Raw genomic sequence first — 12,237 nt, 5'->3', positions numbered from 1 at the left:
GTTACCAAAGTATTCTTACTCCCACAAGGGGGAGACATTGTGTAGACTTTACAATAAGAAGTTATTCACCTATAGTTAGTGTTTAGTTTACCAGTTCTCAGGTCAGCCTTTTATCATTCAAGTGTTTGTGTACATTAAAAAAAATAAAAGGCAGCTTTTCACCTGGCAATCAGTATTTTGGAATGCCAGTTCTGTCCGAGTTAGATTCTGTCTCTCTCTCAAATCTTCTGATTTGGCCGCATTTCTTTCCCATCGATGATCACTCTTGTACCGATAAAAAAAATTCAGTTTTCCGTGCCTTTCGAGCTGCAGCCACCATCGGCCACAGTTTCTCTCGTCACTTTGTCTGCTGAGGTCAGATCCTCAGTGAACCTCAATTTTTGCTTGATGAGGAATTCACAATTCGCCTCCAGAGAAGATCCCGTGTAGATCTGTTGGTGAACCGGATGATGGTTGTCCTCGGTCTCGTCTTGACCCTTGAGTCCCAAACAATGGACGATGTCTACATTTTCCTGAAGCTTGGCTTTTGATTCGGTAGTGACAGCTCCACAGATGTCAACAACTCTGCATTTGATGTCCTCACCCGCCTGATCTGGAATTCCATGGAGCCTCAGGTTCCACCTGCGCTGGTATCTCTCCACCTCATTCACCTTTTGCTCTAGTTCAGCCGCCTTCTTTTAATTTTCCTGGCAGATAACTTCTACTTTCTTCATGTCACTTTTGAGGGTTTTCACTTCTCCAAAGATAAAGTCAACAGACTTTTTAATGTCCTCAATTTTCATCGTATTCTCCCTAACCATGTCCTCCAAGCCATTTGCCCTTTCATCTATCTTTGCTGTAAAAAGCATTACAATATTGTTTTGCATCTCAAGAAGTGACATTACCCTCTTGGCCTCTCATCTTTCCCTCTGGGGGCTTGACTGGAGTGCTGGGGTCGTAAGGTAACGGCCTGAGCTGGGGACTAGAGGGGCGCAAGTTGTGAGCATTGTTGTCCATGCTCACCACATTTGCAGTATTTCCCCCACAGTCACATTCTGAAGAGGAGTACCCAAAATCATACCATATTTTGTGGTGAATTGTCCATATGACAATCTCTCTTTCTTTCCTTTTGGTTCTGGTCGTGGAAGTTTCCATGTTTCCATGTACAAGCTAGTTTTTGAGCTAGCTAGCTTATCTGTCTATCTAGTGTTGTCGCAAACTTAGTTTTAGAGGTGAATAACTTGCAGAAAGTAATCAATTATTTTGATAAACAAACTAAACCATATTCATACAGGGTTTTATGACCGTATAAATTACCCAGTGGTCATATTTGGGTAAGGAAATCCAATAATTCCTTCAGCTACCAAAACAAATGATCTGCACTGATAAATACAGGGTTTTATGACCGTATGAATTACCCAGTGGTCATATTTGGGTAAGGAAATCCAATAATTCCTTCAGCTACCAAAACAAATGATCTGCACTGACCGACATGTCTGTACTTACAGCAGGCTACATTTTCTATGCTAGTGTTCTAATAAGACAAGTTTGGTCCAGGTAAAAGTGGCTGTAGCCAGGTGTGAAGAACCAGATTTGGCTCAGGTGTCTTCTATCTTTGGACTTGCAGACAAGTAGAATACATTTCATTGAACCCTGAACGACTTCTGACTCAATGACATGGACAGCACAGAATAATTAACAAAAACGTTTACAGAACATGGCAGTTCTGACAACAGTTCTCTCCAATAGACCCAGCATCCTAACTGAAGTCTTTGACATTAACAACTGTTCCTCAGTCTCACCAAAGACACTCCCAGTGAGGCAGAGGGAGGGGGAGAAAGAGAGGGAAGAGAAGAGAGGGAAGGGGCAGAAACCAGAGATGGCCACTAACTCAATAGCAGGTGAGAGAAGTCAATTGAGCCTTCCAGCAGAGGGCAAATTTCAGCAGTTAGCCAGCTACGCAGCTCTGATAAACATCCACTCAGTCCTGAGGGGAGCAAGACATCAGCTTTACACACTCTTGGCATTCAGGACAAAGAGTTTAATCTTCATTTCATCAGACCAAAGTATTTAGTTTCTCATGGTCTGAGAGTCTTTAGGTGCCTTTTGGCTAACTCCAAGCGGGCTGACGTGTATTTTACTGAGGAGTAGTATCCTTCTGGCCACTACCATAAAGGCCTGATTGTTTGAGTGCTGCAAAGATGGTTGTCCTTCTGGAAGCTTCTCCCATCTCCACAGAGGAACTCTGGAGCTCAGTTAGAATGACCATCGGGTTCTTGGTCATTTCCCTGACCAAGGCCCTTCTCACATGATTGCTCAGTTTGGCCAGGCAGACAGCTCTAGGAAGAGTCTTGGTGGTTCCACTTTCTTCCATTTAAGAATGATAGGGGCCACTGTGTTCTTGGGGACCTTCAATGCTGCAGACATTGTTTGGTGCCCTTTCCCAGATCTGTGCCTTGACACTATACTGTCTCGGAACTCTATGGAAAATTCCTTCGAGCTCATGGCTTAGTTTTTGCTCTGACATGCACTGTTAACTGTGGGACCTTATATAGACAGGTGTGTGCCTTTCCCAATCATGTCCAATCAATTGCATTTAGCACAGGTGGACTTCAATCAACTTGTTGAAACATTTCAAGGATGATCGATGGAAACAGGATGAACCTGAGCTCAATTTCAAGTCTCATTGGAAAGGGTCTGAATACTTAAATAATGTATTTCAGTTTTTATTTGTAATACATTTACAAACATTTCTAAAAGCCTGTTTTCACTTTGTCATTATGGGGTATTGTGTGTAGATTGATGAGAACAATTTTTATTTAATTCATTTTAGAATAAGGCTGTACTGTAAAAAAAATGTGCAAAAGGGAAATGCTCTGCGTCTTGTATGACCACCAATGGGCAACTCATGCTGATCTGCAGGTGGAAAAGCAAGGTAGGCTTAACAGATGCAAGAAGACGTGGAGTCAATTATGTGGAGTGGAGAGGCAGAGAGAGACAGCTATATGCTTTTATTGGCTGTGCAGGCCTTTCCAGCTAATGGGACTGACTGCTAGGCCCAAACTGCTACTGCACGCTCGGCACGTTCACTGGTATGGGCTTCAGGCTTCAGCCCAATGGATCTTTCTCTCTTTCTGTTTAGGTGTTGGAAGGGGGAGCCGTGTGTGTTTGTGTGTTTCTAAACGGCTAATTAGTAATCTTGTGCAGCTGCTACGTTGGGTAGATTTGAAGTCAGCGTTCCCGCTGAAAGCTTGGAAAGGACACCTGATGTTAACAGAAGGGGTGTGATACTGAATGTAGAGCAATGACAGTGCAGATACAGGAAAATGGGTATTCAGTGCTTAGGCAAAGCTTGACCGCAGTTACAGGACTAAGGTATTAGATCATTTTGTATAGATAGACTCATAACATGCTCCAGCGATGTAGCAGAAATTTAGCCATTGCGAAGTAGGCCTACTGAAAGAGTACTACACACTATTACATCGTACTACATTTTTTAACAAAATTGAACCTTTAATCTGGGCATTTTCAATGACAATTGATCAACAACATTTATTTAACCTAGACATTTTAAATGGCAATTTTCCATTGAGCTTGCTTTTTAGTCCTGAACTACAGTAGGCTTAATCTGTCCTTTGGAAACAGAAGGGTAGAAACGTTGTTTTCACCAATCTTACTTGGTCAGATCAGTGATCTCTTAACATGGCGTCCTATAAGTTCAGGTACCAATCACAACAATTATGCGAATGGTAAATTAATTGCAAAAATCAAACCAAATGTTTTTAGACAGTTGAAGTGGGAAGTTTACAGACACTTAGGTTGGAGTCATTAAAACTCATTTTTCAACCACTCCACACATTTCTTGTAAACAAACTATAGTTTTCGCAACTCGGTTAGGACATCTACTTTGTGCAAGTAATTTTTCCAACAATTGTTTACAGACAGATCATTTCACGTATAATTCACTGTATCACACTTCCAGTGGGTCAGAAGTTTACATACACTAAGTTGATTGTGCCTTTAAACAGCTTGGAAGATTCCAGAAAATGTCATGGCTTTAGAAGCTTCTGATAGGCTAATTGACATCATTTGAGTCAATTGGAGGTGTACCTGTGGATGTATTTCAAGGCCTACCTTCAAACTCAGTGCCTCTTTGCTGGACATCAAAATAAATCAGCCAAGACCTCAGAAAAAAATGGTAGACCACTACATGTCTGGCTCATCCTTGGGAGCAATTTCCAAACGTTCATCTGTACAAACAGATGAACGCAAGTATAAACACCATGGGACCACGCAGCCGTCATACCGCTCAGGAAAGAGATGTGTTCTGTCTCATAGAGATGAACAAACTTTGGTGCGAGAAGTGCAAATCAATCCCAGAACAACAGCAAAGGACCTTGTGAAGATGCTGGAGGAAACAGGTACAAAAGTATCTATATCACAGTAAAACGAGTCCTATTTCGACATAACCTGAAAGGCCGCTCAGCAAGGAAGAAGACACTGCTCCAAAACCGCCATAAAAAAGCCAGACTACGGTTTGCAACTGCACAAAGATCATACTTTTTGTAGAAATGTCCTCCAGTCTGATGAAACAAAAACAGAACTGTTTGGCCATAATGACCATTGTTATGTTTGGAGGAAAAAAGGGGAGGCTTGCAAGCCGAAGAACACCATCCCAACCATGTAGCACGGGGGTGGCAGCATCATGTTGTGGGGGTGCTTTGCTGCAGGAGGGACTGGTGCACGTCACAAAATAGATGGCATCATGAGGATGGAAAATTATGTGGATATATTGAAGCAACATCTCAAGACAGTCAGGAAGTTAAAGACTGGTCGCAAATGTGTCTTCCAAATGGACAATGACCCCAAGCATACTTCAAAAATTGAGGCAAAATGGCTTAAGAACAACAACAAACTCAAGGTAATAGAGTGGCCAACACAAAGCCCTGACCTCATCCTATAGAACATTTGTGGGCAGAACTGAAAAAGCATGTGCGAGCAAGGAGGCCTACAAACATGACTCAGATACACCAGCTCTGTCAGGAGGAATGGGCCAAAATTCACCCAATTTATTGTGGGAAGCTTGTGAAAGGCTACCTGAGTGTATTTAAACTTCTGACCCAATGGGAATGTGGTGAAAGAAATGAAAGCTGAAATAAAGCACTCTCTCTACTATTATTTAGACATTTCACATTCTTAAAATTAAGTGGTGATCCTAACTGACCTAAGACATGGAATTTTTACTTGGATTAAATGTCAGGAATTGTGAAAGACTGAGTTTAAATGTATTTGGCTAAGGTGTACATAAACTTCCGACTTCAACTGTATACTGACCAATAGAATGTGGTTAAGATCGGTGATATTTTCAGGGGCGTAACATACAACTACAGTTGTTGAATCAGGTGTTTCAGTGAACTCTTACACATCAGGGTTTCCTACCCCTGCCCTGACCTTGGGCTCTGTTCCAATACTGTGGAAATGTATCCTACTGTCCTTCCTCCCTTAAAGTGGTCACTAATCTGATGTGACTAGATTGGTAGAAATTAGGTCATAGTGGAACTCTGTCTCGCCTATCAGATCATGTTAGATCAGGGATTACTTCAAGGAGGGAGGGGAGGAAAGGAAACATTTTAGAGTTATCTGAATACGCATGCACACACACACCAGGGTTGGGCTCAATTCGAATTGAAGGCATTAAATTCAGGAAGTGATTTGAATAAAAATAGCTTTTCGGTTTATTGAGAAGTCATTGAAAATAAATGCCTTTTCTTCGATTATTTAATTGTAATTTTAGTTTACTTCTTGAATTGAGCCCAACCCTGATGCACGCATGCATACACACACTGTCCTGGCAGGCCCTCCCTACAGTACAGTAGATCTCCTCTCCTCCAGGCTAATCCCATCCCTGCAACCACACTCCTCGTTAATAATGACAGCAGCAGGCTGGAGGGAGGGAGAGCACTTTTTTAGAGACTCACAGCTCTCCACCTCCTCCCTCTTTCTTTCTCTTCCTTCATCACTCTCTCGCTCTCCAGCCTCAACTGCAGTGGGAACAACTGCAGAGCTGCGGAGGGGATGTGTGTGTGTGTGTGTGTGTGTGTGTGTGTGTGTGTGTGTGTGTTTGTTTATCATGTGGGCTTACCGGGATGTGCTGCAGAACAACAATCACATATGTGGGACAAGAGGCCAGGTGTTTGCTGAATTTCACAATCATCAGGAAAATTTGAACAAGACTTCCTAGGGCGGTCACGTCATTTCGTCAGCAGGTGATTGTCACGCAAATAACTGTTGATCTTACGGTAATTGACCATTAATTAACATAAACACATTTAACATCTCCTGGCTTCCACACAAGCCTTGTCTAATAAGTCCATGTAATATAGCCTACACCGTCACAATAAATTCATGATTTAATTTAGATAATGTCATGTTTCTTTAGACCTAAGAAAATGTAGTCTATTTCAGAAGAAAATAATAGTATACTCTGAGTTGTCCTGATGTGAGGTCCTGATGTGGCTATGCCAAATGGCTGTGGGCTACACTAGTTCATTTAGCAGACAAGATTTGCTCATAATTCTGTGGCATTATTTTATATTATTTTGTAGTATAAAGAATACAATAGAACAAAGCTGAATAAAATATACATATTTTCTCCAAACGATTTGAGGGAGTGCGCACGTGCGGCTATTCTGTGTTGAGCAGTTAAAGAAATAGGTACGCTTATATGCTTCATTTAGAGTTATTAACGTAACTTTAGTTGTTCTACAAACGATGGGCTATATGTTTAGATTCATAATACATTGTAAGGCTGCATGATGAGATTCGAATGGTGATTTTAAAAAGTCACTTGAAAGGCTGTACACACTCAAATAGTCTCTCATTCACAATTTGACAAGCAACTGATAATGCTTCGAATTTCACGGCGGCATCCCCTTTGTGGCCATAATGCACCCTAAAAAAAAGGCTTCGGGGATGCAACTGCGCGGGTCCTTATCCAATTCCGAGGTGCATATTGAAAGAACTATTAGGCTATTTCTTCACATTATAAGCGCAGCAATGCGCACATGATAGTAGGCTATAAGCGCGAATGTTCCATTAGCGGAAAACACCATTATCAAAAGTGACTGCAAATGCAATTATGCAGATAATGCTTTTATAATAACGGTGCATTTTTATGGTGAAAATGATCTTCCCCAAACTCACACACCGCTTATATATGCCAATGGATTAATGTGCTTAATTTTAAGAAGTTATTTAGCCACTTTAGTTGTGATACAAACCTATTTAAAACATATAGGCCTATGGGCTAGTCTACATGACGTGTGTGACTATGATTAGAAAAGTCACAAAAAAAGGCATTGTTTCTTACGCTGGCCATTATCGACAAGTGACTTTTCTTGATTTAATCTGGTCTTTACATACCTTATTTAGTGTATGTGTGACATTTGTTTTGATTTAGAATGGACCATTATCATGCACCTGCATTGAAACAGGGGCCGTGGGAAATATGCCATCTATGCACTTAAATAGCAAATTGAGGACGCTTTTCCCGTGGTTCATTTTCATGCCAGACAGGTAGGCTATACTCGTGTTGTAAATATAAACAATGTGCTTAATATTAGGAAAGTTGAGAAATAAATATAGTAGGCCTAGCCTATAGAAAGCTGAGAGGATCCTCCTCTTTTTATTAGCAGCCATTACTCTGTTTTCTCACTCAATTTTATAGCCTATAGAAATGTTGTGCAACATGAGCTCATGGGCTCTCATGAAGTGTTTGATTAGATTTTTGAAAATATTAGCATTGATGGTAGCGTGATTAGGGGACAATAGAGTGCTGAGTACCAGGCAGTTAGCATGTTTGGTAACGACCATCAGCAGCATCAGAGCTTGGAGAAGCCTAATTACCATGACTAAACGGTCATGTGGAATTTGACTGCCTTCATGACTCCTGACTGCCTGTGTAGAGGTAATACGGTCACCGCAACAGCACTAGGTCTCCCTCTCCCTGTAAATCAATACAACCGTCACCTCGACTGAAGGCTCCTTCCCACCTACCCCCAGCTACTAACACACACACACCAGAACTTAAGATAATTTCTCTTTCTGAGAATACAGCCGATTGGTTGGTGGTCTCTGACCCAGGCTGTTCTGACTGCCAGTGCACTGTGCGAGTTCCCACTGCAGAGACAGAGGCAGCGTGGAGACTCATGGGTAGAGGGAGAAGGGGAGGGAGGGAGGACAGGAAAGGGGAGGAGGGGGAGGAATGAAGGGCACAGAGGAAATGAGGGATGAGAGGGAGAGAAAGAGGGGGAAGGGTAGGAGTGTTGCTTCCTGCAGTGATAAAAGTATAATCTCATCCATCCCCCATGGACGGAGTCTCTCCCGGTGCTCCATCCCTCCCCCTCCTGTCTCCCCCCCTGTCCCTCCTCCCAACCCTGAGCATACAAACCTGTCATCCTGGGAGCTCTTCCTACACACACATAACAGGGGATAACCAGGGAAACACAATGGTTCAAAATTATTTCCCAGAAACAATGGCTCGCTCACACAATGCTCTACAGTACCACTGAACTACAATGATGTTCTACCTGAGAGCTAAAATCTGAACATGTCATGTTTGTGTCAAAGGCTCCAGCTTCATGAATATGCTCTATTGTACTGACTCAGTCGCTTCGTGTATCAGCAACATTGCTTGAGATGATTTCGTTTGATTCGTGTTACACAGGCTTTACACAGGCTTTAAATGAGAATATCTACAGGAAACTGCCAAAATAAAAGGAAACACTTGAGTAAAATGAGGGATAAAAAGCAGGTGCTTCCACACAGGTGTGGTTCCAGAGTTAATTAAGCATTTAACATCCCATGTTGTTGTCCATTATTTTGGCTACAATGAATAGAAGAAGAGGTTTGTGACTTTGAAAGAGGGGTCTCAAAGGAGCATGGGTCTTTTTTATTTAACCTTTATTTAACTAGGCAAATCAGTTAAGAACAAATTCCTGTTTTCAATGACTGCCTAGGCACAGTGGGTTAACTGCCTTGTTCAGGGCAGAACAACAGATTTTTACCTGGTCAGCTCAGGGATTCGATCTTGCAACCTTTCGGTTACAAGTCCAACTCTCTAACTGCTAGGCCCCAGGGGGTTTAACGTGTGTGTGTGTGTGAGAGACCAGATCTTAACCCAATTAACACTTTTGGGTGATTCTGGAATGGTGCCTGAGACAGCATTTTTCCATCACCATCTACAAAACACCAAATTATGGAATTTCTTGTGGAAGAATGGTGTTGCATCCCTCCAATAGAGTTCCAGTTCTATTCCAAGGAGCATTGAAGCTGTTCTGGCAGATCCTGGTGACCCAATGCCCAATTAAGAACGTTTTTGTTTGTGTTTCATTTATTTTGGCAGTTACCTATATATATATTATACATTGATATTTGGGCTGTGCGATTTGCACATATACTGTTGTGTATATGCCTTTTTGATGTATTAGTCAACCATTGCAGTTTTGTTACTCATACCACAGAGCATATTGAAACAGTAGACTCTGTTACTGTACCAGACAGTAAATATAGTATCACTGGGCGAAACAGAAAGAATGGGTTCATTTGAAGGGTTCTGTGCCGGATCAGTCCTGATGAAGACATACAGCATCAGAAGATCAAATAACAACAGTGTTCGACAGTGTTCTGTTTAAGATTATGATTTGTATTCCTCCCTGCCCGCTCTTAAACATAGCTATCACCCCGAGTTCTGAATTTTAATGAGGCTGCCGCTACGCACACAGCATTAAGCATAGCTAGTCGCTGCTCTAACATCAAGCATTATCAGTATTATCAAGGAGATGGGGAAGAAAGAGTCTAGAAGTGAGATCACCATTGTAGCAGAGCCCCCAGTCATCTACTCAGACATCATGGTTTAATAAAAACGAATTGAATTCAGCTATGTAATTTCCCCCCAGTTAGAATACTTTGAAACGGTGTCCTTTCATTCCTCCATTATGTGGTTAAACCGATCTGACTTTAATATAAATGAAAACATAGACCCTCATAGAGGCCATTCCAGCACCATGGACAGCAACCACATGCTTCTTGAAGTACTTTTGTTTCATGCTGAAATAGTATACCTGCAGTTAGCATTTTGTTGTTTTCCTATATCATGTTTGAGATGATTGGTTAGATTTAGGTTTATAAGCTGTTGGATGTGGTGATGACAGAAGCAGATAATACACCACTCTAACCCAGTCTAAGAGGCTGAGGTTGGTCACTGAGTGTCGAGGAGATGCCTGTTGAGTAGAGATCTGTCATCCGTGGAAACAGTGAGGGGTTAATGGGAAAATGTGGTGTACTAGGGAAACCTGGGTAATTGCAACCTGGTGACATCAGAGGTTAGTTGTCTTTTGTGTCTCTTGGTCAGTCAGGAGGGCAGCGAATCAGGTCTCAACTATGGGATTTCTACTAGTCACGATCATCCAAAGAGAAGAATTAACGACTTATCTAGGAGATGGGGAAGAAAGTGTTTAGATAGATGGGGAAGTTCTAGGGAAGCCTGGGTAATTAAATGTATTTAAAAATGTATCAATCTACACATAATACGCCACAATGACAAAGCTAAAATAAGTTCAGTAATGTTTGCAAATGTATTCAAAATAAACAGAAATACCTTAAGCTTTCAGACCCTTGGCTATGAGACAAAATATTTTGCTCATGTGCATCCTATTTCCATTGATCATCCTTGAGATGTTTCTACAAGTTGATTGAAGTCCACCTGTGATAAATTAAATTGATTGGACATGTCAGAGCAATAACCAAGCCATGAGGTCGAAGGAATAGCTACGAGACAGGATTGTGTCGAGGCACAGATCTGGGGAAGGGTATCAAAACTGAGCCCGGACAAACTGAGCAGTCGGTGGAGAATGGCCTTGGTCAGGGAGGTGACCAAGAACCAGATGGTCACACTGACAGAGCTCCAGAATTCCTCTGTGGAGATGGGAGAACCTTCCAGAAGGACAACCATCTCTGCAGCACTCCACCAATCAGGCCTTTATGGTAGAGTGGTCAGACAGAAGCCACTCCTCAGTAAAAGACACATGACAGCCCGCTTGGAGTTTGCCAAAAGGCACCTAAAGGACTCTCAGCCCATGAGAAACAAGATTCTCTGGTCTGACGGAACCAAGATTGAACTCTTTGTCCTGAATGCCAAGAGTCACGTCTGGAGGAAATCTGGCACCATCCCTACGGTGAATCATGGTGGTGACAGCATCATGCTGTGGGAATGTTTTTCAGCTGCAGGGATTGGGAGACTAGTCAGGATCAAGGGAAAGATGAACGGAGTAAAGTACAGAGAGATCCTTGATGAAAACCTGCTCCAGAGTGCTCAGGACCTCAGACTGGGGCGAAGGTTCACCTTCCAACAGGACAACGACCCTAAACACACAGCCAAGACAACGCAGGAGTGGTTTCGGGACAAGTCTCTGATTCTCTTTAAGTGATCCAGCCAGAGCCCGGATTTGAACCCATTCAAACATAGTCTAGAGAGACTTAAAAATAGCTGTGCAGCAACGCTCCCCATCCAACCTGACATAGCTTGAGAGGATCTGCAGAGAATAATGGAAGAAACTCCCCAAATACAGGTGTGCCAAGCTTGTAGCATCGTACCCAAGAAGACTCAAGGCTGTAATTGCTGCCAAAGGTGCTGAATACTTACGGAAATGTGATATTTAAGATATTTTTTTTACCTTCTCAAAAATCTGTTTTTACTTCGTCATTATGGGGTATTGCGTGTAGATTGATTTGAAAAAACTAACAATTTAATCTATTTTAGAACAAGGCTGTAATGTAACTTTCCGAATGCACTGTATAGTACTGTATAAAGCTGGCTTGTGATTTACAGTAAGGCCCACACTATACTATTCATCAACTTCAACTAATAACCTATAGGCTCTGCAGACTTCACATTTTTGATTTAATTTAACCTTTATCAAAGTTTGTCAATCAATGAATAGGCCTAACTGTAATTTTTAAATATTGGAAATACTTTGTACATCAAGAATAATCTCTTGGTCAAGTCGTTATCGTAAAATGTTCAATAAAGTACCTGGCAAAAGGGTAAATAAATTACAGGTCTGCAATGATATGGTCCCAAATTCTGTCGAGCTGTAGGAAATCTCTCAGTTAGTGTTCGTGTTAAATTGCTTTTAAAGCAATTTCTCTGTGGATTGATGGACTAGCAGGTGATAAATTTCACAGTGAAACACTTAGAGA

At 41.8% G+C, this 12,237-nt stretch overlaps 1 protein-coding gene across 1 annotated transcript in view; it reads left to right on the top strand.

The window, feature by feature from the left end:
- The window catches only part of LOC112246910 (trafficking regulator of GLUT4 1-like), a 30,774-nt gene that overhangs the window by 14,339 nt on the left and 4,198 nt on the right, over window positions 1-12,237 (top strand). The gene's annotated exons all lie outside the window — the stretch shown is intronic.

Source organism: Oncorhynchus tshawytscha, linkage group LG13, assembly GCF_018296145.1.
Source record: "Oncorhynchus tshawytscha isolate Ot180627B linkage group LG13, Otsh_v2.0, whole genome shotgun sequence".
Taxonomy (NCBI): Eukaryota; Metazoa; Chordata; class Actinopteri; order Salmoniformes; family Salmonidae; genus Oncorhynchus; species Oncorhynchus tshawytscha.
This window is presented reverse-complemented; position numbering and strand designations above follow the sequence as displayed.